At 33.0% G+C, this 14,041-nt stretch overlaps 1 protein-coding gene across 7 annotated transcripts in view; it reads left to right on the top strand.

Annotated features, from left to right (window-relative positions):
- Positions 1-14,041, top strand: part of MARCHF1 (membrane associated ring-CH-type finger 1) — an 841,310-nt gene that overhangs the window by 494,836 nt on the left and 332,433 nt on the right. The window lies entirely within an intron of this gene.

Below are 14,041 nucleotides of genomic sequence, written 5' to 3'. Positions count from 1 at the left end.
GTCCTTATGTCCTTATGGTTCTGTGTTCTCTAGTTCTCTCATTCTCTCTGCCTTAAATCTACTTTCTTCCATTTTAAAAGTATCAATTTATTACTCAGCCTTCAAAGGTTTGCTAAATTGCCTCTCTTTGGTACCCCTGATCAAAATCAGTTAATCATTCTTCTCTAACCAGAGCAATTTTCTTCAAACTGTGTATTGAACAAATGGAATTAACCTGACCTTGTTGTATTGTTGCATGAGAGTCTTAACAATTTGCAAAATACGAATTAGGCAGTTCACATCAGTAAATATTTTGTATAGTTTGGTTTAAACATGGAAAAATTGATTCACTTTTCATACATTAGTGCCAGTGATAAAGGGAAATAATAAAGATTCCAACTTTTTATGCAAAGCCGAAGAGAAAGTTCATGAGACTGGTTTCCATTCTGTCACCGAGCAAGATAGGGCAAGTTGTGGAATTTGTGAGTTGTTCTCATAGCATGTTTGTGGCAGGGAATGTAATTAAGGGAGTGGATTTTCTTTCATATTGAGATTTTAATCATCACCAATTTAAGGTTATTTCTGAAAGAAATTGTGACAGACTATTAAGATTTAGTATATTTTACTGCTGAGACTTGCTGAGTTGCCTTTTCACATCAATGACCTTTTGGAATTAAAGAGTTTTTAAAAATCAAAAAATCACGGACCTCCCAGGGAATCACTTGCTTAGGTCACAAAACTATCTGAACACACTTAAGGGAAGATAAATTGGGGAATTTTTTTTTTTCAAAAAAGCATTACTGATGTGTTTAAAGAAATGCAGACATCAAACTAAAATTCAACGTGTGTGCCAAGCTAAGGCAAATGAAAAATTGAGCTAACTCCACAATCATAAATTATCCTTAACTGACCAGAATTAAAGAAAATAGGGAATTATAGAGATATTTTATAAACATGAAGTCAAAATTTTCAGAGATTCAGAAATTTCATTGCATGTAAAAAGTACTCAAGTCTTTGTGGCTGAACAGCAAACCTCAGAGTGACAGTGTGTGGAAAATGTGTTTTTTTCCTATGAATTTTCATTTATTTCAAAGGAAACAGGTACCAACCTTTGCCTAAAAGAGGACAAAATATCCCAAAGGCAAGTAACTAAAGTCCAGAAGTTTTCTGGGCTTTTTAGTAACCCAGTGCTTCTATTTGTCTAAAAACATATCATTTTTCATAAACTTTTGCAAACTAAGCTTAAGTACCCTAGAGATATAAAATTGCACAGAAAATATAGCTCGGCCCGTAATGAACAAAATTTCCAATGATAATTTTATTAAATAACACATTTGTCACTGAATATTTTCTGAGCATGAGTTCATGTCTGGTATATGCCTGTAGCCACACAATTTTTATATGAATAATGTTGATTTAATTCTTAAGCTTGATTTTCTCTTGCTACGAAAATAGTTACCTTGATAGCTAGCAGGCTATCTAAGTAGACTTTAAAAAAAATCAAGTGTGGGAGGAACCCATAATATAATATTCTAACTTTGTGCCCCACTAATACAAATCTCAGTCACTTCGATATCCCTTTGTTCCTGCCTCTTTGAGTCTTACAGTATTTGGTGTGTAGAGCTGATATTGAACGGCACACGCTGGAACTACCAAACTTGATTTTACAGGTAATATATTCCAGTTCTTCTCCAGTTGACAAATTATCACAGACCTTAAACTTCTGAGTGTACTTCCGCCACGTGGCTGCCCAAACACCTCTAATAATCCAACAACTTAAAGGCTAATATCTGTTGCAGTTTGTGAGTTCCCATGCCCCGCTGACTGTTAAATATTTGGGATATCATCCCAGTTGGTAACTATTGCTTTAGTGCCTCTATCTCTTTTGCTAGACTAATACCTCTATGATAATTCAGCCTAGACTATATTTAGGTTTACAGCCTTCCAATATCTTAGACTTAGAGGAGAATGCTTATTAAATTAAATTTAATTCTTTTAAATTCTTTAAAAAATAAGAGTTGAACTACTATTAGGGTTTCATTACTGTCTAACCCAGCTAGCCTATAGAACATAAGGCTGAGGCAAGGCCTACATGCCAACATTTTCTTAGGGGTACGATTCCAGAGTAGCGCACATGAGGGTAAACGCATAAAAGCGGTGCATTACCTTTCTGCTTACAACTTCACAAGAAGACAGGACCAGTTGGCTTGGACAAAAAGGAAGTGTCCAGGGAGAACATATAGAGCTGCTATTCCTCAGAACAGTCCAAGAACAGGAAGGAAGGGAAAGGAATTTTTTGTCATATTGTTTTTTTATTTTCTGTTTCTCACTGATATTAGTTTTCCACACTGGGCATTAATCTCCACACACTTCTTGATTGTGTAACCAAGCCACTAAAAGCAGATGCTGGGGAAGCCAGAGCTCCTGTAAATTTACCATCAGGTAACACAGGGCTGTCTGAGCAGCTGCATCTCCCACCATCAGGAACCTTGTGGATGCCATGCAGAGTCCAGCTCTGTCAAAAGCCTGACTCTTAAATGAGGCTGAAGTAAACAGAGGCATTAGGAAATGAGGCAACAGCAGGGGAAACCAGAGGGCTCTGATGAGAGAAAATGGCCAAGATTCAGGGGCTAGGGAAGTCTGGAGTGGCAGATAATTGAGAACCAGTACAATTTCTAAAAGACTTTCCATTTTGAATACTTAAACTTGGTCCTCTGTCCCCACAGCCTAATCAACAGTGCCAGTAAACTGAGGTGCAAACTAGCTAGAGCAGAAGCTTAAAGGGAAACTACTTAGGCTCCAATTTTACCAGTCTAATGGAAAGAGAGAGATTGTTCATTAGCTGAAGAAGAACCTTAAGAAATTGATTATTTTTCCAGTTTGTAACAAAAGTATGACTTCATCATTTTTATTATCTTTAAATAAATGTCAAAATATCACAATACATGACTATACACATACACACACACACACACATACACATGCACATACACTAGTATTCTGACATAGAATACCTTGAAAGTAAAACACGAATGTTTGGTTTGGTAAAAACACTTCTCTTTGAATGCAGGTAACTCATAGTTGACCCTGTTTATCTTTTACTTAATGATACAGCACTTCTACAAAATAATCTCTTCCAAAACAAAAGAAGTTACTACCACACCACTTATTTATTGTAGAAAAGATAAGCATGATTTTCAAATTTCTCACGAGACCATTCTTTGCTGAGAGCTTTTAGCTTCAACTCTCCAAAGAATCTACTTTCATCTTCTTTTGTGGGTACAGATTGACCATTTTTCAAAGGTTCACTGTGTAGATTTAAATGAAAAAATTAAGTGTTCTTTGGCATGCCGTCCTATTCAAGTGTTGTCTTTGCCTTCCCTTTGGGCAGGCAATCTACTTAGTTTCACTTCAAGGTGACACACATGCTCAGATAGCCCCAGAACACATACACATTACATAGACAAAAGGGCTGGCCAATGCAATGCAGGCTACCTCTGGTTATTCTGAATAAGAATTAAATGTCACTTATACTCACATACTTAGAATTTAGTTCCACTAAATGTGTCTAGTAAAATATTCAACTTTATCTACTGGTTGATTTATTGTATTAGTAGTTTTAATTTTTTTCTCTTAAGCTTCTTCAATTTAAATACTTGAAGCTACATCTTGACTAACTTAATAACAAACTCCAGTATAAAATATCTTTCACTGACAAATAAAACTCAACTGTTTTGGATATTATAGGTCATGAAATTATTAATTGTAATAAAAAATCTAAAACAAATTTTCTTGGCATTTGATTTTGGAATACTCATTAACTAGGAATCCCTGGAATCAAATATTAACAAATGAAGGTGTATTTTAATCTTCATAATGGCCTAATATAATAGGCATATAATTACATAATAAAATAGTAAGCATATGATTTTCATATGATATAAATACAGTTATCAAATACACATCCTGTAACCATTGCTTTTTACGTCTGGTATCATAGAGTCATATACATATATTTTAACATAATAAAATGCGATGTATTTATTTTAAGATTTGTAGGTGTTTCTGCAAGTGAATTCTGTCTTATATTCTACCTTTCACTTTTCTATGCTTTTTATTATGAAATTCTCTAGAAGGCAAAGACTTGTATATACAGTTCTCTGAGTGAACCCCACACAGCACCCTTAATGAGGGGGTACTTAATAAGTAGAGTTTTGATATTGGTAAAGATGGTATTAGGCATAACACAAGGTAAATGTTAATCTCAGAGTTGTACTATACTGAGACTATTGGGTTGCTTCCCCCATTACACCTTACATTAAACACCCTAACTGTGCCAGAGCATGTAAAAAGCAATGCTGTTTTGTGCTGACTCTTCAGATATGATTGTGAATGAGTGTCACATCATAACACAAAAGAAAAATACCTTCTCTGTCTCTCACATATGAAAGATGATGATGTATGTTTTATTTACTACTTTGCTTGGTTTCTAGATATTTTTATCTTAGTTTTGCTTTTATTATTATTTTTATTTGACACATAATGATTGTACATATTAATGGTGTACAGAATGATATTTTGATACCTGTATACAATGTATAATAAATCAGGGTAATTATTATATTCATCACCTCAAATATTTATCATTTCTTGCTGTTGGGAACATACAAAATTTGTTCTTTATAGCTATTTGAAAATATACTATAAATTATTGTTAATTATAGTCACCCTATAGTGCTATAGAACACTAAAACTGATTCCTTAATCAAGCTGTAATTTTGTATTCATTAACCAACTTCTGGCAATGCTCTTCCCTCCACACTTCCCTGCCTCTGGCAACCACTATTCTACTCTCTCTTTCGATGAGATCAACTTTTTTAATTTTCACATATGAGTGAGAACATGTGGTATTTGTCTTTCCGTGCTGGCTTATTTCACTTAACATAATGTCCTCCAGCCTCATCCATTTTTTTGCGAATGACAGGATTTTATTCTTTTTTAAGCCATCCTAGTCTTTCTCTAAGCTACAACAGAAAAAGCGGCATCTCTAGACTGACAGTTTCCCTTAATTCATCCCACTTTGCTTTACCATCACGTCAGGTAAATGTGATAGCAATTAGGAAAGAAATGTGCACTCCAGCATCTTTTTTATATATATTAATTTTAAATGATGTGTCTTTTCTGTGGTATATAAAACACAATTCATAATATGCCAACAAACCAAACAAAAAACCTGTATATTCGGCAGAAATGCTATATATTTCCTCTTATTTGTCCATATCTTAAATGTATTTGGACAAAAACAAGAGTAATGGAAAAATGGGGTCAGTTTGAAAGATAAACCTTTTGAAATGGAAAATATTTTTCAGACACATCTTAATGAGAGTAATTTAGAGCAATTAGACACTTTAAATATAATACAGAAAATTTTTAAAAATTGCATGTAGAGAATTGAAAAATAATTTTTCTATTATGAGTCATTTTTTTCCTTTACGTTATTATACTTGAAGTACACAGAAATCCCGTTTAGCCAGAAAATCGGCCATTAAACTATGTGAAGTGTTACATATTGGAGTTTTGACTTCGTAATTAAATTGAGTGTCAGATTTTTAGAACAAGACCAATATTTAACGATGTTCATTTCTTAGGCTTTATATTTCTCTCATATTCAAAGGCAGTCTCAGGAGAGTTCACTATTTTGAAAGATGCCAATCTTCAATATTATTTCCACCAATCCACTCACATGTTGACTCAGATATAAGCTTGGGATTTTGATGCACACAGGGTCATGGACAATATATTAATGACAAGAGAGTGTCCATTTTTAGTAGTATGAAATGTGGTCAAACTATTATATAAATTTCACCTAAGTTGTGAGGAGATTCATAAATATAGCTATAAACTCCATGTAATATAGAATAGTCATTGGTTTAATATTATTTAATTGCCTTAGTGTTTTCTAGTCTTAAAAAAAGTAGACTTTTATAATGTCCTTTAAAGGGTAAACTGCTTGGAAAGGTTCTCTTGTATCAGCATTTTTCTATTTCCATTGGGTTGTCTGACAGATAATATAGAAAGAATTTTCAACAGTAGCAACATATAATTTGTGTTTTTATTTGATTGTGAATTCTGGGGTCAAAAAAAGCAAGACATTAATGGCTCTGAGGCAGATTTTACACCTGTTCTGGAATTGCAGTCTCTCGGGTCAGGACTTCATTTATGCAGCCTACTGGATGTACAAAATTGAGTCTGCTCATCATATGAGCAAATCTGTTGAATTGCCCTTGTTATTGGGATTTACCACTGCCAAAGGTCATGGAGCATCTCTGTGACAAATTTCCTAAAGAACAGCCTTCTGTTTATACCTAGCTTCTCAGAAGCCATAGTTAAGCTTGCATAAATGTCCAAGTTATCACAGAACTAGATTATGCTTGGGGAAATAAAGCATGACACCTAAATGTTACCAAACTCACTCACGTAATCTTTGAACTACACATGCACTCCTGGCTTTTTCTAGCTTCTCTAGAGATCTTTTTTTGGGGGTTTTTGGGGGAGAGCATGTCTAGTAGAACCTTACTTATTCTAGGCTATTGTTTGAGGGTTTATGCATTTTATGTGTATTATGAATTAAATTTAAAGAGACTGTTAGACACATTGTAAATGGTCTATTAAATATTAGTGAAAATAGTGCCATCAGGAATATTGCAGGAAAACATGTGTCATGTTATAGCTTCCTATTTCACATGGCCTTATTCATCTTTTTTGAAAAAAAAATTCCTGAAGTTGGACACTACTTGCTTGTCTTTGGAATGATATAATGTCCAGCAAAGTCTCTTTTTATTTTATCGTGTCAAAAAACATTTTTTTTTAAATCACCATATTCAACTTTTGTCTCCACAGTGAAACAGAATATATTTTAAATGTCAAACTTATCTTCAGATGGATCTTCACAGATGCTGTTTTAAAAGTTACTATTCACATATCCAAATTTAGGTCTCATGGGATCGGCTCCAAAGTACACATTTGTATGTATGGGTATATATAGATATATGTACACAAATACATACATTTGTGAAATGATGAAATTGCACAGTGAAATTAGAACTCTTTTAAAGCTCCTAATGTTCGATGTATTCAAATTACGTTTTATTTTTCTCTTTTAGAATCAACTGTTGAATATTTTCCACAATATATCTTATATTTACTAGTTTGGTGCCAACATTCTGTTTGTATTTAAAGAGATTTGCAGTTTTTGTCATATCCTCACAAATGAACTTCTCTCTGTATGATTTTCATTTTAATTTATATTTTATAGTATTCTTATGTATTTTTCATGTAGACAGCAAAATAGTATTCATCATTGGGTCATAAATTTTTCTCATTAATTTATGAAAAAATTTTTCTTTATTTTGATACTATTTTTCCTATTTTGATATTGATATTTGATATTTGAATGTTGAACATTATTGAGTGCTATGATCTGTTCTTGGTCCTGGAGATATAAAAGCCCCATTTGAAATTGCCCCCATCCATTTCTTGGAGTACTCTCAGAGAAGGTGGGGAGGCAGACAATTAACAACTAATAGTAATGCAATGCAAAAGGCCCTCTGGTGATGGAATAAACAAACTACCAAGTTCACACAGATGGGGAAACAGGTAGTAACCAGGCAAAATATTGCTGAGCTACTGATGAAGTATTCTAGTGTAGATAGCATATCCACAAGTGTGAGAGTATGAGGCAGGGAGAGAAATAACAGGGAAATGAATACAGAAGAGGAGACTACTCACCCGAAGAATAAGCTTCTCAGGAAAAAAAAAAAATTGATGAAAGTTGATATAGCTATTATCACTTTGAATTTTGGATGTTTGTTTATAATCAGTTAAATTGTGGTATTTTAAACTTAGATACCAGTGAATATCTATATTAATATTCTTGGAATTTGAACAAAGTAATTTCTGGGAATGGCAAAGAATAGTGTGTGGCAAATTAGCCTACTGCAAAAAAAGAAAGCCTTGGTAGTCAGTATCTGAGTCATTATTCAGGTAAAGTGTCCCTGAAGAAAGGGGACCGAGTATACAATGACATATTCATTATATTTCTACCATTTGAATTAATTCTAATTAGATTATATATAATAAGTTTATTATTAAAATAAGTAAATTCTACTATATTATGGATATGTGTGTCCAATTAACTTCATATATGGAAGGAAATCCACAGATAGGCCTCCATATATTTAGTGTTGCCAAATTTATATTTCTTGTCATTATCACCAGTTATCTAACAAAGAAATTAGCTGGCAAGACTAACTGATAATACATTAGTACTTTATCTCTTTTTGTTGTCACTTTATGTAAATATCATAGTTTAAAAAGTAGATGAAGAAGGAAGAGGGGGATTTTATGTTGGGCGTCTCAGACCACAACTGATAGTTTATGCTTATGAGGTGACTCATGGCGAGTCCCTAGATGGTTTACACTAATGAGATGACTTAGGATAAAGTCTAGCCGTGCCAGAAAGACTAACCATGTGATTAGAAATTTGAGTCATGTGATACCAACCTAATCTCCAGGCAATTTAGGGGGCCTGGAGACTGAGTCATGTGAGTGATGATTCAATCATGTCTAGGTAAGACACCAATAAAAATATAGGCACCAAAACTCAGGTGAGCTTCCTTGGCCGGCAGTACTTTTTGGTCATTGTGATACTTCATTGTTGGGAGAGTAACATGTCCTCAAGGTCTGTAGTAGTTTCACTTTTGAAAGCCTTCTATATTTCTCCTTATGTCTTTTCTTTGGGTAGTTCTAACTTGATTCCTTTTGCTATAATAAAACTGTAATTTAAAGTACTGTGCTTTCCTGAGTTCTATGAATTGGTCTAAGTGAATTATTAAAACTCAGAGTGCTGTGGGAACCCCAATTTTACAGCCAGCTGGTTAGAAGTGAGTGTGGCCATGGGGACCTCTGGGCTTCTGGCTAGTATTTAAAGTGAAAGTGAGAATTTTGCCCTTAACTTTTAGTTTGACTACCTCTGGGTAAACAGTTACCTAGACATGTATTGACTTATCTGCTTTTGTATAATTGATATTTGAATAATATATAATTCATAATATATTATTATATATATTATATAAACTACTACAGTCCTATTATATGTATATAACTACAGCTTTATAATCAGAACACGTAATTCCATGTAGTCTCTTTTCCCAACTTGTATGCTATTTTCTCTCTATTTTCATTCTACATGTATATTTTGAAACCTGAAATAAATTACTGTTTTACCTAAAAATGAATTCTTTGACTCTTGGTATATAATACAGTTTAGAAATATATTTATCTGAGTGTAGTTTTTATAATTTGAAAAATAATTTTGAGAGAACTATATAGATTTTTGGAATAGTTAAAAATAGGTAAAAAAGTTGAATACCAATGGCTAATGATGTTCAGACATTAAAACATGCTCAAGATTACACTAAGTAAGTAAACATAAATACTAGAGACATTAAAAAAATTAAATGATGTTGTTAATTGATTTCTGAGTTCCCTAGAGACCAAAGTCAAGAAGAAAATATATAACTCTTTTAGAAGAGTTACAGTGTCAAAAGATAAAAATATCTCTTTGGTTCTGAGAAATTTAGTAGAAATTTCAGCTGTTACTATGGGAAAGGAAAGAAATGGAGGTCCATGTTACCTTAATATGGGCAGAGACAGAAGGAAAAATTGTATATGACTTTTTTTAATCTTTAGGGTTTTGCAAAATTTATCAGAAAAAAACTATATTCATATAAACGATAAAAATCCCCAAAATAAACCTAGACATTCAGGCAAGTATTTAGTTACATTTTCATATGTTAACTATTTAGATTTTATATTATATTAAATAATAAAACAACCCCACCCCAGCTGTTGTGCTTTTAAGTGAAACAATAAAATGTATGGAAAATATTTATATTAAATATTCACTCATGCCTATCTGTTATAAAGCCATAGATCTTTCATACACACTTTATAGGTAATGAGTGATGCAATTTTCTTGAAATCAACTCAAAGAGCATGACAGAAATAAAACTGATCTTCCTGGAAGCCATTTTTTTCAGGCTGCATGTGGCTAGTAAAAACTGTATTTTAGAAATTTTTATGCAAAATATCTAATCATTCCAATGGCTTTTCAGATGCAGACCATAAATCCCTGGGATGGATTACAAAGTTATTACAATCAGAACTTAAATCCACATGACAATACAGTTTCTTAATAAATCTATGTGAAAAAATAAACTTACTATTGTATCAAGTATCCTTGCTAAACTTATTATATTCAAAAGATGTTTCACACTGGAAAAAGCTGTAAACCCATATTTTACTCAGACACTTTAAGTGTGTTCATAAAGGGCTACTCAAGAAACCCAAGCTTCCTTTTCTTTGCCCTTCTTATACACTCATAGTTTCATGCCTTTGAGAAACAGAAGCTTGAGAAAGTGTGTATGTCAGATACACATAGCAAAACATATTCTTAAGGCATTGCTTTAAATTCTGTGAATTTTAGTTTCATACCAAATTCCCTTATTTAAAGAGAGATGGGAGTGGAACCTGGCTTATTTTAAGTCCAGAGGTGATTACTTTTGAAAAATGAAACAACTTTTATTTCACTGTTTAGTCCTAAATCAGTGATATATGTTTTTCTTCCAGTCTCCCATAGTTATTTTTCTTAAGAAGGTAAAAAATAACTCCACTCAGAATTTCTAAGTTTATCTGTTATCTTTCCTTACAATAAATGCCTAAACCATATAATTTGGAACAATTTGTTAGTGTTATTAAATCATCAATTAGCCTTTGGACACACAAACTTTTCTACAGATTATTGCTTAGAACTGTATATTGAAATAAGATGTAGTTTTCACCGACCTGAAAATATAATTCACATTTTTTAAATAATATTTTTTAAATTTTAGAAAACTGCAAACCTATTACAAGGAGTTCCCATATACTCTACACCCAATTTCTCCTATTATTAACATCTTACTGTGATATGGTACATATTTATTACAATTAGTGAATCAATATTAATATGTTATTATTAACCAAAGTGCAAACTTCATTCATATTTTTTTCATTTTATCCAATTTTTTAGCAGCATCCTATGCAGGTTGCATTACATTTAGTTTTCAGGTCTCCTTGGGTTCCACTTAGCTGTAACAGTTTCTTAGACTTTCCTTGCTTTTCATGTCCTTGACAGTTTTGAAGATTATTGATCAGGTTTGTTGTAGAGTGTTCCTCAATTGAGATTGTTCTGATTTTTTTTTTCTGATGATTAGACTGGAGTTATGTGTTTTTAAGAGGGAAATCGTTGAGGTAAAGTACCATTTCCAACACATCTGAAGTCAATACATCATTTTGATTACCTGGCTAAGGTATGTTTTTCAGGTTTCTCTACTATAAAGTTATTTTTCTGTCTTTTCATATTGTACTCTTCGGAAGGCAGTTTCTATGTACAGTTCACAATGGTGTGGGAGGTTATGTTCCTCCTCCACTTTTGAGCAGAGAAATGACAGTTCTGCACAAGAGATTGTCTTTCTCCTCCATTTATTTCTTTATTCAATCATTCATTATATCAGTATAGACTTGTGGGTGTTTATGTTATACTTTGGGTCATAATCTGTTACTACTTTATTTTGTTGCTCAAATTGTGTCAGCTTTGGTCATTGTGGAGCTATTTTGTTTGGCTACTGTGTCTCTTTAATATATGCCCCAAATTGTGTTTGGTTTGTGTCTTGTTTTGTCTTGTTTTTAAGCATTTCCTTACTTTCTAGCGCTACAAGTTTCTCCAGGCTCATCTTGTATTTTTCCTACCCTAGCCCCAGAATCAGCCATTTATTAAAGCAGCCCTGGTTCCTTTTACTGGAGAATAATATTAAAAAGCAAAATCGGGGCACTCGGCATATTTGTTGCCACTAGGGTATCATTGTTTCCGGGACCCGTCAAGTGACACAGCAGTGAGATATGAATGTATACTAACCTAAGTGTATATACGTGTTATGTAATCACATTTATCCATATTAAACTAAACATGAGTTCATACTAATGTCTCCAACTCTGACCCATTATTACATGGCATATGCTTTTCCACTTGCTTATCTGCAACCTCCCACTCCAACAATTAAAAACCTGATCATCTGCCAAACCTCTGTCTAATTGTTCTGTTCTCATATGCATTTATAGCACTGTCAGAGTCATACCTCCATAGGGGACCATGTTATGAACTAGAGCACAGTGCTTATGTACAATATATTTTGCCTTTAACCTTTCAGACTGCGCTCCTTTCTAAAGGTACTTAGCTTAGGTCAGCACATTTTCCCTCACCATCTTCAGTGAGGTGGTTCTATAATTCATAATATATGTAGATTGTATTTTTCACAGCCTGCTTTCCATCCTGGGATCCCTGAACTCGAAATGATGTGTTTTAATTTTCATACATTAAGGTTTACACTTTGTGCTGTGAGGTTCTATAAGATTTTCACAAATGCTTAGGATGACATATCCACCACTAAAGCATCATACAAAATAGTTTCACTGCCCTCCACTGATCATTTTACTGCTGCTATAGCATTATCTTTTCTAGAATGCTATATAATTGGAATCATACAGAAAGTAGCACCTTTCAGTTTGGCTTTTTTAATGTAGCAATATGCATTTAATATTCATTCATGCCTTTTTATGGTTTGATAGGTAATTTCCTTTAATTACTGAATAATATGATGTATGAATGTACCACAATTTGTTTATCCATTCACCTATTGAAGGGCATGTTTGTTGCTTCCAGTTTTTGGTGATTATGAATAAAACTCCTATAAGCATATGTGTGCATGTTTTCATGAGACATAAATTTTAAAAATCAGTTGGGTAAATAGCTGTAAGTGCAGTTGCTGGATTGTATGATAAGATTATGTTTACCTTCATTAGTAAACTACCAAATTGACCAAATTGTCTTCTAAGATGGCTGTACTATTTTGTATTCCCACGAGCAATGGAAAAGAATACCTGTTGCTTGGCATCCTTGTCAGTATTTGGTATTATCAATTTGTTGCATTTTAGCCACTCTAATAGGTATGTAGTGGCATCTCATTGTTGTTTAAATTTGCAATTCCTTAATGACATACAATGTTGAGCATCTTTTCATATTCTTGGTATCCATCTGTATATCTTCTTTATTGAAATATCTGTTCAGATTATTTGCTTATTTTTATTGGATACTTCACTTTCTAATTGTTGAGTTTTAAGAGTTCTTTGTATGTTTGGAATACAAGTCCTTTATCCAATATGCATTTTGCAAGTATTTTTCCCAGTCTGTGGCTTGTCTTTTAATTCTCTTAAGAGTCTTTCATAAAGTACAAGTTTATAATTGTAACAAATTCCAACTTATCAACATTTTTTCTTTCATGAATCGTGATTTTAGCGTTGTATCTACCACTTCATTGCTAAACCCAAGGTCACCCACATTTTCTGTTTCTTTGTAGAGGTTTACAGTTTTGCATTTACATTTAAGTTTATGATTCATTTTCAGTTAATTTTTGTGAAAAGTATAAGATCTGTGTTGAGTCATTTTTTTGCATATGAATGTCCAATTGTTCCAGAACCATTGATTGAAAAGATTAGTCTTTCTCTTGAATTGATTTTGGTCCTTCTTCAAAGATGAGTTGACTCTATTCATGAGTCTATTTCTAAAATCTCCGTTTTATTGTCTTATATAATTACTTTTTTTCCAACACCACACTGTCTTGATTACTGTAACTTTATAGTAAATTTTGGAACTGGGTAGTGTGAGTTCTCCAACTTTGTTTTTCTTCAGTATTGTGTTGACTGGTGTAGGTATTTTGCCTTTCTACGTAAACTTTAGAATAAGTGTATCACTATCTATAAAATACCTTTCTAGGATTTTGATTCAGATTGCATGAAATATATAGCTCAAGTTTGGAAGAATTAATATGTTAACAATGTTGAGTCTTCCCATCCATGAACACAGAATGTCTCTGCTATTATTTAGATTTTCTTTGATTTTTAAATC

Source organism: Pan troglodytes, chromosome 3 (genome assembly GCF_028858775.2).
Source record: "Pan troglodytes isolate AG18354 chromosome 3, NHGRI_mPanTro3-v2.0_pri, whole genome shotgun sequence".
Classification (NCBI taxonomy): domain Eukaryota; kingdom Metazoa; phylum Chordata; class Mammalia; order Primates; family Hominidae; genus Pan; species Pan troglodytes.
Note: the sequence above shows the minus strand (reverse complement) of the source record. Positions and strands in the feature narration are given on the sequence as shown.